The 15,367-nt window shown below is 45.3% G+C and overlaps 1 long non-coding RNA gene across 1 annotated transcript; it reads right to left on the minus strand.

Moving 5' to 3' along the window:
- Positions 1 to 7,145: 7,145 nt before the first annotated feature.
- On the minus strand, positions 7,146 to 13,869 carry LOC117088644. The gene is made up of 4 exons (XR_004439258.1): positions 13,419 to 13,869; positions 7,461 to 7,518; positions 7,308 to 7,415; positions 7,146 to 7,202 (listed from the first exon to the last, which is right to left on the minus strand). It is a non-coding gene; the product is annotated as an uncharacterized LOC117088644 (long non-coding RNA).
- Between the last annotated feature and the right edge of the window lie 1,498 nt (positions 13,870 to 15,367).

Raw genomic sequence — 15,367 nt, forward strand, 5'->3', positions numbered from 1 at the left:
TCTAAAACAAACAAACAAACAAACAAACAAACAAAAACACACGTGTGCTAGCAAAAGACTAATGTTGTGCTGTTATTGCTGTGCTTGATATAGCATTAGATAGGGAAACCACACCATACTATAATAAATACCCCTAAAGATTAAGATCATGATTGAGCAGGGTTGTGCCAGTGCATCCGGGTTGCCCGTGCGCACACTGGAAAACAATTTTTTTTTTTTTTAGCAATGGGGTCTCACTATGTTGCCCAGGCTGAATTCAAACTCCTGGGCCCAAGCGATCCTCCTGCCTTAGCCTCCTGAGTAGCTAGGACTACAGGTGCATGCCAGCATGTCCACAAGAACAATTTTTTGCTCCAGGTGTGGCAGCACATCCTGGGATAGAGCAACCACTGCTGCTGCTACTGTTGCTGCTGGAAAAGGGGCTACCCCTGTTACTTCTCCCCAAAAGCCACGGATTCATTTGTTCTTATGGGCCTCCAACCCTCTTCTGGCTTCTAAGCTGTCTTGTTAGGGTAGAGAAGGGTCATTTTAGAAGCTGGAACTTCCTGTGGCTGGTCCTTCCTGGACCCTGACGAGATCACCCAGACTTCAGCTACCTCTGGGCCATCTATCCTGGTTTCTCCTCATATCCTCCCCAAAATGCCAACCTTCCATCGTCTTCAAGGTTTCTTTGTGGAGCACAGGTGACAAACCAGGTACAGCAGTGAAACCCAGGTCAATGATGAACAAGATGGGATTTGGAGGGCCAAAAAGTGAGGCCTACGTACCCCAGGAGAAGCGGGGTGTGGGCAGTCATCCAGATGATGCTAGCCAAAGCGATTGGCCGTCACACTCTGCCACTGATTGTGTGGATGGGTAAGAGGAAAGGATGTCTAATACAGTGGTTCTCAGAGGAGAAACCCAGGATCATCGCCGTGTCCTGGGAACTTATCAGAAATGCAAATTCTTCAGCCCTGCCTTGGACAGACACACTAAATCAGAAGCTCTGGGGAAGGCCCCAGCAAACTATTTGAACAAGCCCTCCAGGTGATGCTGACGCAAGCCATGGTGTGAGATCCGCACCTCCAATACATCTGGACCCGATCCTCAATTTCCCTCCAAAGAGTTTTTTTTGCTTGCAGTTTTGGAGTCTATGCCCAGAGTAGCCATTTGTCTTTTCAAGTCCTTCTAGCAGAACTAGGAGTAAGGATGGAATAAAGACAGGTAAAGAAGAGAGGAAAGCAGGAAATGGTGAGAGAAAGAAAATGCCAGAGATGGGAGAAGGGACCTCCCTAACACGCGATAGGCACCAACCAGGTGGGAAGTGGGTGAGCCACAGCTTCTGCTTCTTTTCCAGGCCTTGACCCTGCCCATGCCTCCACCTCCCTCGGGAAGATTAACACACCCTCAGTACCATCAATCTCTTCTTTTTAAAGCTTATACCAGCCCTTGACAGTGGAGGAGGTCAAGGGGGGTGTATAGAAAAAAAAGAGTTTCATTAGAATCCATGTGTGCCCTGTGTTTTAGAAATGAGTTTAATGCTCATGAGAATGAGACGATGGATGTAAAGTCTAGACAAACCATCATGTGCCAAGGGGTACGTTATAATTATTATCTCTGTATCTTTAGAGCTTACCACTGTTCATAGTAGGTAGTTTTTAAATGTCTGTTGAATAAATTAATAAATGTTTTTACTCATCTAAAAAAATGATTACTACAGCATTTTGCAAGGCTGTCTCTCCTGGTTTCTCCCAACCTATATCCACACTCCCCTTCTCCCTGCTCCTTTCTTCCTCTTTGGAATTCAGACATGATAACCTGGAGGCACAGTAGCTATCTGGTGACCCTGAAGAGATTATGATGAAAGCCAATGGACCGAGAATGGCAAAATGAAAAAGCAGAAAGACCCCAATGCCTGGTGGTTACGTGGAATAGATGTGCCAGCTCTGGTCTGCTCCCTTCATACTTCTTTTTAAGTGGGAAAAAAGAAACCCTAATTTGATGCAGGAACTATAGTTGGGTTTTTTCTATTACTTGCAGCTAAATGCACTCTTAACTGATGCATTGCTCTTTCAGAATTCAGACACAATTAGATGGGGTGAAAAACATACTGAGGAGGAAATGAGGAGTTGTTATTTAAAAGGCGTCAAAAAGAGGACAACGAAGTGACACCAGTGGCCAACGCTTTGCACAACTCATGTCTCCATAGCCAGTGAGTATAAGAAGAAGACGCTGAAACATGAAGTACAGGAGAGCTACCTGGAAGTTCTTGAACTTAAAACTCTTTCCCGGATGATTGCCCTAATGTGGTATGGAGCGGAGTTGGTGCCTATTGACCAAAGGGGAAGTGCCTACAGTTCTGCAGGTCAAGGCCATGAACGTCCTCTCCACCATTTCTAGTCCAAATTAGGTTGCTCCATACAATCCTGGAACACAACCTATTTTAGATTCTTCTGGTTCCAGTTTCTTTTTTTGATTTGAGACCAAGTTCCATAGTAGTAGATACAGAGTTGCAAAAGAATCCTCAACCCTTGTCTTTTAGTCCCCAAATTAGACTGGGCCTAACCTCCTTGGTGGCTTCTTAAGTACCATTATCAAAGAGACAAATAAGAAACCTCAGGCTGAAGGCAGATTCACCAACTGAGCCAAAGTTATCATCGGAAGTGGCATTCTTTGTCGTGGGAGGACCAGGGCAGTAAAGGGTCAGGAGCAGGAAGCTCCTATAACAAGAACCTTGTTCTGGCTTCACCACTGCTAGTAGAGAAACATACAGCACCTGCACACAGCCCATTGCGTTTGGCACAGGGCTTTCTTGTGCATCATCAGCTTTTTTTGAAAGCCTCTCAGCTTCCCTTGATAAATGCAACGTAGTCAGCGCCGTGTGATGGAATCACCTGGAACCAAGCGGAGGGTCACTTCAAAAACAAGTGTTCCGACTAGGTGCGGTTGTTCACACCTGTAATCCCACACTTTGGGAGGCTGAGGTGGGCGGTTCACTTGAGTCCAGAAGTTTGAGACCAGCCTAGGCAACACAGTAAAATCCCAACTCTACAAAAAATTAGCTGGCGGTGGTCATGTGCACCTGTAGTCCCAGCTACTCAGGAGGCTGAGGTAAGAGGATCCATTGAGCCCAGTAGTCTAAAGCTGCAGTGAGCTGTGATCATGCCACTGCACTCCAGCCTAGCAACAGAGCAAGACTCTGTCTCCATCAATCAATCAATTTTTATTTTTTTATTTTTTTTATTTTTTTGAGATGGAGTCTCACTCTGTTGCCCAGGCTGGAGTACAGTGGTGCAATCTTGGCTCACTGCAAGCTCTGCCTCCCAGGTTCACACCATTCTCCTGCCTCAGCCTCCCGAGTAGCTGGGACTACAGGCGCCCGCCACCACACCTGGCTAATTTTTTGTATTTTTAGTAGAGATGGGGTTTCACTGTGTTAGCCAGGATGGTCTTGATCTCCTGACCTCGTGATCCGCCCGCCTCAGCCTCCCAAAGTGCTGGGATTACAGGCGTGAGCCACCACGCCTGGTCCATCAATCAATCGATTTTTTAAAAATGTTCTGCTTGTCACTGGCAAGCACAACATCAGTCACATTTTAAAAATCTCTCTAAAACAACCACATGGGACTAAATTCTCCCTTTCTTCTACCCCAGAACTTTAGGGGAAGAGAGGAGGTGATGTATCACTGTTTCCAAAACCTAATCAGAAAGAATCTGTTCCTAGGCCAGGCAAGGTGGCTCATGCTTGTTAATCCTAGCATTTTGGGAGGCTGAGGCGGGCAGATGGCTTGAGCTCAAGAGTTCAAGACTAGCCTGGCCAACCTCGTGAAACCCCGTCTCTACTAAAACTACAAAAAATTACCTGGGCATGGTGGTGCGTGCCTGTAATCCCAGCTACTCAGGAGGCTGAGGCAGGAGAATTGCTTTAATCCAGAAGGCAGAGGTCGCAATGAGCCAAGATTATGCCACTGCACTCCAGCCTGGGTGACAGAGTAAGATTCTGTCTCAAAAAAAAAAAAAAAGAATCTGTTCCATTCTCAGACACTTACTGAGCCACCTTTACACACTACTTTCCAGATGCCTGCACAGTTTGTTATAAGAATTTTAACTTGGCCGGGCGCGGTGGCTCAAGCCTGTAATCCCAGCAGTTTGGGAGGCTAAGACGGGTGGATCACGAGGTCAGGAGATCGAGACCATCTTGGCTAACACGGTGAAACTCCATCTCTACTAAAAAATACAAAAAACTAGCCGGGTGAGGTGGCAGGCGCCTGTAGTCCCAGCTACTCGGGAGGCTAAGGCAGGAGAATGGCGTGAACCCGGGAGGCAGAGCTTGCAGTGAGCTGAGATCTGGCCACTGCACTCCAGCCTGGGGGACAGAGCGAGACTCCGTCTCAAAAAAAAAAAAAAAAAGAATTTTAACTTGAATAATAAGTATATATTTATTTGATTTCAAAGCAAAGGTAAAAAGTTAGATTAAAGAATAATTTTTCCTAACAAGCTCAACAAACACATGGAGTAAGTGAGGAAATTAATTTGTTATTGAATATATAACTGCTGTGTCACATTTGCACAGAAAGCCACAAGTCTGGTCCAAGGAATTTATTTGTTAGAAGATCACTTTCAATAGAGCAGGGAGAGTTTGGTTTCTCTTTGGTCAAATATTTCTATGTATTAAAGTTCAAAATGGGCACAGTGCCTCATTCCTGTAATCCCCACATTTTGGGAGGCTGAGGTGGGAGGATCTCTTGAGCCCAGAATTTGAGAGCAGCCTGGGCAACACAGCGAAACCCCAACTCTACAAAAAAAAAAAAAAGTTAGCTGGGCATAGTGGCGCATGCCTATAGTTTCAGCTACTCAGGAGGCTGAAGTGAGAGGATCACTTGAGCCCAGGAGGTTGAGACTGCACTGAGCCACGATTGTGCCACTGCACTCCAGCCTGAGCAACAGAGTGAGACCCTGTTTTTTGTTTTTTGTTTTTTTTAAAAAGGTTCAAAATGAATCCTAAACGTAAAACTGTTTGGATGAGAAAACTTAAAGAAAACAGATTTTTGTTTGGCACATATCCCATTATATATGGCCACTGCACATTTTAGATGCTGTTCCTGCTGTTTCCCTATAGCTTTAATTGAGCAGCTGAAGGTGCCCAGTAAATTGCCACACATATTAAAAAGGTGCCTACCATTGTGGGTGGGAATGCAAAATGGCCCAGCCTCTGTGGAAACCAGTGTGAGGTTCCTAAAAGAGTTAAACAGAGAATTACCATATGACTCAGCAATTCTCCTCTGGGTGTACACCCAAGGGAATTTGAAAGCAGAGATTTGAACAGATGCTTATACACCCATGTTCACAGCAGCACTACTGGCAATAGCCAAAAGATGGACCCAAACCAGGTGTCCATCGGCAGGTGAATGGATGAGGAAAATGTGGTCCATCCACACCACGGAATATGATTCAGCCTTAACAAGGAAGGACATTTGGACCCATGCTACAGCATGCATGTGTCTCAAAGACATTATGTGCAGTGAAATAAGCCAGACACCAAAGGACCAATGTCCTTCCACTGACACATTAAATGTCCTTCCACTACGTTCATTAAATTCCTAGAGACAGAAAATAGAATGGTGGTTGCCAGGGGCTGGAGGGAGGGAAAATGGGAAGCAATTGTTTAATGGGGACAGAGTTTTGGTTTGGGAAGATGAAGAAGTCCTAGAGATGAATGGTGGTGATAGTAGCAGGACAACATGAATGCATTTAATGCCACTGAGTTGGAAGAACAGTTGAAATGGTAAATGTTATGTATATTTTACTATAATAAAGGGAAAGAAAAGCGAGCCTGCCCTGAGGATAATCCAACCCTCAAAACCCTTAATGCCTGGGGCCACTCAGGCCCTGATCCTTCCTACCCGGACCTTAAAAACCGACACTCTCATAGGCAACAGGGAGATGCTCAGAGGCTTTGGAGGATGGAATTTACCCCAGCTGGACAAGATTAACACATTTCATAAAGGAGAAAGAAAGGGCTTGAAGAGACTTTGTTTTCCAAAACTGAACTCATAACCCCAATGGTGTGGATATAAGCCAAAGTGTGTAAGTATCTGGTGTATCTCACTGGTAGGACAAAGGTGACACTTTCTTCCTACCTCTCCCAGGACCTTCTGAAATACGAGGAGAGGAGATGGTCCCTCACCGCCAGTTGCCCATGGTTCTTACTAAAACTATGAGTGAGAGGAAGGAGTTTATGTGCAGCAAAAGGAAAAGTGTCAGTAGAGTGCAAAGAGGAAGGGAGGAAAGGTAAATTCGTGTAAACAGCTAACACCAAAAAGCTGGTACCAAAGCACAACGACTGTGTCTGTGATTCACTAATCCAAGAAGTCGGGGCGTGGAAGGAGGAATTCATGTTTCTGGAAGTCCTTCCACAAAATTGTAGCCTCTTGTCTTGAAGCAGCATTGCACACCGTTTATCACAGCTGGAAAAAAAATCATATCAACCCCAGAAGTACTAGCAATATGCAGGGAAGCACAGATAAGGAGATTTAGGGAAAACAGCACAAGGAGCTTCTCCCAAGGAATACCTAGTGTACTGCACTTTTAGCTGCACTACTTAATCGTCAAACATTTCCACCTGCTTTATAGAATGCAAACCCATTCTCAATAGCACTTCATGATGCAAGAAGTGTATGCACTTAATTAAAATAGATTTCATCCAGGTGTGGTAGCTCATGCCTGTAATCCCAACACTTTGGGAGGCCAAGGCAGGAGATTCACTTGAACCCAGGAGTTTGAGACCAGCCTGGGCAACATAGTAGGACTTGCTGTCCTGACACCCGGCACCCACCCCCCACCACTTCCAGTCTCTATAAAAAAATTTTTTTTAAGTTTTTAAAAAGAAAATAGATTTTACATGCTACCTGACAGTATTTTGTTACCCCTTTAACAAAACGTAACAATTTTTAAAAGAAGTTGCACAAAGAAAGTATTCTGCAAGCTTTACACTGCTATGTAACTTGTAATTGTTAGTTAACTTGTTTATCAGTCTGCTAGGGCTGCCAGAACAGAAGACCACAGGCTGGGTGACTTAAACAGCAGAAATTTATTTTGTCACAGTTTGGAGGCTGGAGGTCCAAGATCAAGGTGCCAGCAGGGCTGGTTCCTGGTGAGGCCTCTCTTCCTGGCCTGCAGATGGCTAGACTGTCTTCTCACTGCATCCTCACGTGGTCTTTCCTCTGTGATTGTGCAGAGAGAGATTACTGGTGTCTCCTCTTCTTATAAAGACGCAAATTCTGTCAGATTAGGGCCCCACCCTTCTTATCGCATTTAATCATAATTACCTTTTTTAAAGCCCGCCTCCAAATACAGTCACATTGGGGGCTGGAGCTTCAGCATAGGAACTTTGGGGAAACCCAATCCAATCCATAACAACTTGCTGCACTATTTACCTTGCAGTTTACAGTTTCAAACTGTAAACTTGCTGCACTATTTACCTTGCAGTTTACAGTTTCAAAGCACTCTCATATTTCATTTCTTTTCCTTGCAACACCTCTGGAGATAGACAAGCACGCATTGCCCCATTATACAGAGGAGGAATCCAAGGGCCAGAGGATTCCACAACTCACCAGGGATACCAAACTTTTAAGCAGCAGAGCAAGAAATCAAATCCAGGTCTGTGGGACTCCAAGATCCTTCACAAAAATAAAAAAGTCACTGGTTCCAGTAAAATCACATATAATGTACTTAGTACCTGCGTGGCACATCACGGGGGGTAGTACAAAAGCGGGAGGCCCCACTGGAAGGAAAAGCAGGTGGCCCTGGGAGTCAGAAACACAAGCGCCTGTGCCCATGCATCCACAATGCCACACTTCCCTGGCTTCTTGCCTTCTCTCATATACAGCTTCCCTTCTGTAGAGAAGTCAGGTGACCCCTGCTCCCCCAAGGCCTCATAGCCCATGATGAGTTACCCTCTTCCAAGATGTGTCTACCACATGCTTGAATACAAATCCCTTTCTGCCTAGAGAGTGGTTCAGTTTCATGGATCTCAGTCATCCCTGCTCGCACCTAAGTCTGATTCTGTTCTGCACTTTCTCTGCTTGCCCAATAGTTCCAGATTTTCCGTTTGTTTGGGGTTTTTTGTTTTGTTTTGAGATGAAGTCTCGCTCTGTCACCCAGGCTGGAGTGCAGTGGCGCAATCTCAGCTCACTGCAGCCTCAACCTCCTGGGCTCAAGTGATCCTCCTGCCTCAGCTTCCCAAGTAGCTGGGACTACAGGTGCCCACCACCATGCCTCATTCATTTTTTGTATTTTTTGTAGAGGCAGAGTTTCACCGTGTTGCCCAGGCTGGTCTCAAACTCCTGGGCTCAAGTGATCCATCTGCCTTGGCCTCCCAAAGTGCTGGAATTGCTGGCGTGAGCCAACAAGCCCGACCCAGATTTGTTTTTAAAAGTCTTCCCCAGAAAATAGAAAATTGAAAAAAAAAAAAAAATTAGAAAAGACAAAACAAAACAAGAAAAAGAAAAAATATAAAATAAAATAATAAAAATGTAACAAATAAGTCTTCCCCAAACCTTACATATCTATGGAGAAGAAATCATTTTATTGACAACAGCCTAAATCTTGGTGATATTGCAACAGCCTTCTCCCAAGGCTGAAAAAACACGAAGCAAACAACTACAAATCTCTGCCGTCTGAAAGCCAGAAGGCCACGTCTCCCTCGCCCAGGGCATGCGTTCCTGTGCAAGAAGAATGGAAAGTGTTCCTTGTTTTTGTTTTGGCTTTCTTCTAGGAGATTTTCCAAAATAAAGGGATCCTGTAAGCTGGCACTTCCTGAGTATGGGGAGATGGAGTAAACGCCCCTCCCATAGTGCAGTATTGTGTATTACATACGTTCTAGGAACACAGTGCCCGAAGCAGTAGTGATTTGACAGTGTGTTAAATTCCAGACAGGAACATATGAGTTACTGGACTCTCTGGGGAGGCGGGCTCTGACGCCTTCGCAATCCAGCCTAGTCCAAACCCTGATGCTCTGACAAATAGACATGCAGCTGGTGGATACTATGGACAGGCATACTCTACACAAGCTGTACTTTTGAAACATTGACCTCCTTTGGGTTAATACACGCACTTCGAGATGAAAATATCATTGTTTCAATGGGCAAACTGAATGCAAGAGGGTCTTCTAATTAAAATAGGCTGTGTTTTCAAAGTTGTCTTTACGTTTTAGGCTAACGATCCTAGTTTGTACAGAATTGGTGGGGGTTTCTCAGGATGCAGAACTTCAGGTGGTAAAACTGGCAGAGTCCCAGGCAAATGGGGACAGTTGGTCACCCAATTCCAGGATGGGATACCTGTTAAGCACTGTGAAGTGCATGGTTTTTGGGGTTGGGGGTTTCTTCTTAAGTCACTTCATTTCTCTGCACTTCTTTCTGCATTGGTCCTAAAGCAGGGATACTACCACGAGCCTCAGAGCTCCCCTGTGAGGATTAAGGGACTCCCTTTGTGTGAGTGTGCAGAGCCAGTACTTTGCCGCATCAGGAGGGGTGATGGGCGGGTGTGATGAGCCAAGGTGCGGCTGGTCAATTCCGGTCCTCACACCTTGGCCCTGTGTCGAGTTCCACTTTGACGAGGTAGCCATGCCAAGAAGGGTTAGGCCATGAGTCATGAGAGCAAAGCTGAGGTCAGGGTCTGGAACACCAGGTTGGGCTCAGGGACATTAACAAGTTTCAATATAGAAGCAGGAGACTGAGGTCAGTGCTGAAGATGCTAAGCAAAAGGAGAACGGGCCGGGCATGGAGGGCGTGCAGCCTCCAGAGAGAGAGAGAAGAGAGAGAAGCAAGCTGGCTGGTAGGCATGGGAGGCCTGTGTTCAGAGCAGCAGGAAGTCGGAGCTCAGACACCCAGACTGCCTAGAGGGTGCCATCCAGGAGCCATTTCAGCCATGGGAACATAGCTGAGAAACTCACAATACGAAGGGAAGAAAAGGCCTCGGAGGAGGCCAAATCCACATTACAGTCCTCATACAAGAGCCCCTCTTAGACCATGCCTCAGATCATGATCCTAAAACGTTTTGTGATCTGTCTTCCATTGCAACACAGACGCCAAAAATTAGCACGAGAAGTGCCATCACAAGCACTCTGAGAAGAAAAGTGTATTAACCGTCAGTCAATGGAGAAGACAAATACAACAGAAAGAACAGATCGGTCTGGGGCCGTTTATCATAGACCTGTTTACCTAGACCTCGACGGTCCAAGATCAGAGCCAGACAGACTGTTCCGCTCTCACTGATCCATCCTCAAGTTTGCAGGATGGCTTGTGCCTTACAGATGTTCAAGATCCCTCCCTCCCTCACCCACACACCCACTCATCCTGGGACAATGGGTGAATGAACTGTGGTGCGTTGATACAATGAACTACTCAGCAGCAAAAAGGAACAAACCATGGCTAAGCAGAACCATCTCAAAAACATGGTGATGTGGGGGGAAGGGGCAGATGTAAAAGAATTTATACTGTATGATTCCATTAGCATGAAATTCTAGAACAGGCAAAACTAACTTGTGATGGCAGAAAGCAGAAAGTGAGCCATGCTGGAGGGCATGAAGGATTCGACTGGAAAGGTGACATGCAAAGAATTTCTACAATAGCAGAAGCAGCTGAGCATGGTGGTGCACACTGCTAGTCTCAGCCCCTTGGGAGACTAAGGTGGGAGGATCCCTTGAGGCCAAGAGTTGGAGACTGTAAAATGGCTGAGCACAGTGGCTCACGCCTATAATCCCAGCACTTTGGGAGGCCGAGGTGGGCAAATGGCTTGAGCACAGGAGTCTGAGATCAGGCTGGGCAACATGGCGAAACCCCGTCTCTACAAATAATACAAAAATTAGCCAGGTGTGGTGGTGCACGTCTTTAGTCCCAGCAACTCGGGAGGCTGACGGTGGGAGGATCGCTTAAGCCTGGGAGGCAAGGTTTCAGTGAGCCAGGATTACACTGTTACACTCCAGCCTGGGATACAGAGCCAGACCCTATCTCAAAAAAAAAAAAAAATATATATATATATATATAACATTTTGAAATGCATCTACTGACAGCATTTTTTTCTGATTTAAAAGTACTGCATGTGTCCATTTTCTGTTTGAAAATTCAAAAATCAAAATAACTTTAAAAGTTATTTTATTTGGAATGAACTCTATAGTCATTCCAAATGTTACACACACACTTCATTCACCCCTTCTGTGTGCCTGGCATCGTGCTAGTCCCTGGGAACACAAACGTGAAGAACCATGATCCAACCGCGGACAGATAGACACTTGACCCAATGCTTACAAGATAGTGTGATAGGTAACGAGTAAAAAGAGGTCAGGAGGTGGGTGGGTGGGAGTCTGGGAAAAAGTCCAGGCACTGCCAATGTTGGAGCTGAGTCTTGGAGAATGCATATGTGACTAAGCGGATGGAGCAGGGCAACACGACGGATTCCAGGCTGAAATAGCACACGCACAGAGAGGCTTCAAGGAGACGTGTATTGGGAAATGCTGATGCGTGGCGTACAGTCGGAAAATGAAAGGAGATGAAGCTGCGAAGGAGACGTGTATTGGGAAACGCTGATGCGTGGCGTACAGTCGGAAAACCAAAGGAGATGAAGCTGCGAAGGAGACGTGTATTGGGAAACGCTGATGCGTGGCGTACAGTGGGAAAACCAAAGGAGATGAAGCTGCGAAGGCAGAATGCGGCCAGATGGCACAAGGTGTTTGGACTTTGTCCTGTGGCAAACAGGGAGCCCATGGAGATTTTATGGGGGTTTTGAGCAGGAGAATGAATGGTCAGGATTGTCTTATCAATGGATAACTCTGCAGTGGGGTGGAGCATGGCCTGGAAGAAGAGAATGTAGGGCAAAGAGACCAGTTCCACAGCTGTAGAAGCCAACAGACGTGGCCAAGGGACACACAAAGGCAGAAGTCTAAGGGATCCAGCTTTTCCTGGGAAAAAAGAAGAAGAAGAAGAAGAAGAAAGAAGAAGAAGAAGAAGAAGAGAAGAAGAAGAAGAAGAAGAGAAGAAGAAGAAGAAGAAGAAGAAGAAGAAGAGAAGAAGAAGAAGAAGAAGAAGAGAGAAGAAGAAGAAGAGGAAGAGGAAGAAGAAGAAGAAGAAGAAGAGGAAGAGGAAGAAGAAGAATAAGGAGGAGGAGGAGGAGGAGAAGTAGTCCATAGGATTCAGTGAGATTTGGTGATGTTGAAAACAAGAGACAGGAAAGAGCTAAGACAACTTTAGGACACTCAGCTGAGGCGTTTGGCCCAGAGGTGACCCTTTAACCGAGATCACGGCAAGTTGCTAGAGAGGAGACAATGGGCCTAAGGTGCCTGCAGAACTTCCAGGAACATTTGTCCAGTTGGTTTCCAGAAATAAATGTCTGGAGTTCAGAATAGAGCTCTGGGCTAGATGTCCTCCCAAGCGCAAAGAAGTCCAGGCAGAACACAAAATGTTGCAGGTAGGGGGTGTGAATCTGGGCTAATTCAACATCGCTAAGACATTCGGAAGTCTGAAGCACACCTCTCTGTCCAGAGGTATCCTTAGTGAGGAGAGCATGGGCTTAGGAACCAGGATAACTGGGTCCCAATTCCAGAAGTCTTACACCACACCTTATATACTCCAGTATGGTGAGGGCAGGAAGAGTTAGGGGGAAAGGAAGCATAGATGGAGAGAAAGAGGTGTAGGCCAGGAGCGGGGTGAAGCTAGCACCTACAGAAATTCCTTCCAACCTCCTTCTTGCCCCATGGTCATCTTCCTCCTGCTCAGGAAACACCCTTCATCACGTGGCAGAGCTGCTCAGCCTGCCTCTTGAGGTCTGGGAGGTTGAACACAGTCAGCACCACCATAGAAAGAGCCATGGGCATTTAGTAAGTGAAAACGTCAGTGGTTTGGTTAGTGCTGCACCATTTCTGGGGCTCACTGCAAAATAAAAATGCTAAGCCTTCTTTAAAAAAAAAAAGGTGGCCAGGGACATGGTGGCTCACATCTGTAATCCCAGCACTTTGGGAGGCTGAAGCAGGCAGAAGGCTTGAGCCCAGGAGTTTGAGACCAGCCTGGGCAACATGGTGAAACCCCGTCTCAATGACAACAAAAAAGAATTTCAAGACTGTGATAGCAGAGACTTAACCCAAACACCAAGATGTTCTAAGTGCAGGAACCGGTGCATTGCCCACGAAGCTCTCCCTGCCTTTCAGCTCTGAGGCCCAGGTAATGCAGCCATTTAGAGTCTGGACTTAGGAATCAGCTAGAGCTGGATTTGAATTTCGCTTCTGTCACTCGCCAGGTGTGTGAGCTCACACAGTTTCCTTTCTCCAGGCTTTAACGTGCTCCTCTGTAAAGTGAAGCTAATAATATTTGTTTCGTGATGTTCTAGGGAGAATTAAAGGGAAGCATGTGTATACAGTGAACCTGACTCATGTACTAGGAGCTCAATACCTGATAGGATTTTTCATCCACTGCTCAGCTCCATCTGCTCTCAGAAGCAATAGCGATCTCCACTGCAGGGAAGCAACAGCTCCTTAGAAGACAGTCAGTGGTAGTCCTGGCTTGTCTTGGTGAAAAACATTTTCAGACTAGGCACTCATAAAATGACATGCTTTGGACACTTTTTGTAAATATAGCAGCAAAACAGGAAACAAGGCAATGTTAAAGGAAGCCTCTCTCCCCAAGAATGAACTTGCATTCATCATGTTTCATTGCCCACATGGTACTGGGAGGCACATGTATGTGGTGCTATAAATAACACGTTCTACCAGGAAACCTTGGCTGGTGCAGAAATGAGTGGTCCATCTACTGAAAGGGATTAGATAGATGTCATACACTGAAAACTTGTTGATTTCATCTCCAGGATGCTTATTTAATCCCTATGAACTTAGGCCATTATGATGAAAGGATTAAAGAAAACTTGTGTGCTTTAGTTAACTGGCAGATAAATATAGATTTTAAATGTCCTTGTGTGCTTTAGTTAACTGGCAGATAAATACAGATTTTAAATGTATCTTCCTAAATGTCTTGATTTATAAGCTGTAAGAGTTTATCCAAAGCACGTTAGGACCCCTGTGGCAGGCCAGTGGGGAAGCTAAACATGTTGGGATATGCCAAGGAAAGGTGAAAATGAATTGAACTGCAGTACTAGCACAAACAAGAAGGATGACCAGAACTACCACATGCAGGGTCCTAAGAGAAGCAGACTGGTTGGTCCTCACTCCGCAGAAATATTCAAGATTTCTACGGTACAAGAGTCAACTCAAGGTGCTTCTGTTAATCTCTAGAGTCAAAAGTTCTGTGTATACACACAGCTGATTTATGAGGCTCAAGTCAATCCAAAAACCAGTTGTCACAAAGACTAGTTTATGAGATGAACATTTAACTGACTTCCCAGTCCTCTGATCAGATAAACCAACCTAACCTCCTAAATATCATAATTTCATTAATAAAATGAAATTTGGAATCTTTAATAGATAATATCTTTATCCTAGGAGTAACTCTATTGTCCCTCATCTCTGGGAAGTTATTAGGACAAACATTTTAGGCAGTTGGAACCTTTGAGGCCCTTCAAATGACACCACAAAGGCATCAACCTGGTTTATGTGTGCAAAAGCCAAGCCTGCGCAGATAGATCCGTGGTGGATATATGTCATGCATTTCAGTATCCTTCCATGTTAGGGCATTTCCAAATCTACGAGCCTGCGCAGATAGATCCGTGGTGGATATATGTCATGCATATTCAGTATCCTTCCATGTTAGGGCATTTCCAAATCTATGAGCCTGGGCAGATAGATCCGTGGTGGATATATGTCATGCATTTCAGTATCCTTACATGTTAGGGCATTTCCAAATCTATGAGCCTGCGCAGATAGATCCGTAGTGGATATATGTCATGCATTTCAGTATCCTTCCATGTTAGGGCATTTCCAAATCTATGAGCCTGCGCAGATAGATCCATAGTGGATATATGTCATGCATTTTCAGTATCCTTCCATGTTAGGGCATTTCCAAATCTATGAGCCCCGCTTTCCCAAGATGGAAACCGGCCTCCTTCCTCTGCAACTAGGGCAAAAACATGCGTTTTTAACCTCAACCAATCAGATTTACCTGCATGCCTTACCAATCAGATATACCTGCATGCCTTATGTTTCCAGTTGTGTTACAAAACGTTCCAAACAGGAATATTGTGGACAGAGAAATTCAGAGACGACGGAGGCAGGGGCAGTTTGTTCATCTCTCTGAATCCCCACAAAACAAACAAACAAATGAACAAACAAAAACAGATAAAGCAACTGGAAAGCAAAACCAAGATACCGTGAACAATTACAACAAAATCAGATCAAAACATTTTCCCCACAGACCCCAAAATACAAGTTCATGAGGATACAGCACCAGTA

The sequence above is a fragment of the Trachypithecus francoisi genome, unplaced genomic scaffold, assembly GCF_009764315.1.
Source record: "Trachypithecus francoisi isolate TF-2019V2 unplaced genomic scaffold, Tfra_2.0 Lachesis_group10, whole genome shotgun sequence".
In the NCBI taxonomy this organism is placed as follows: domain Eukaryota; kingdom Metazoa; phylum Chordata; class Mammalia; order Primates; family Cercopithecidae; genus Trachypithecus; species Trachypithecus francoisi.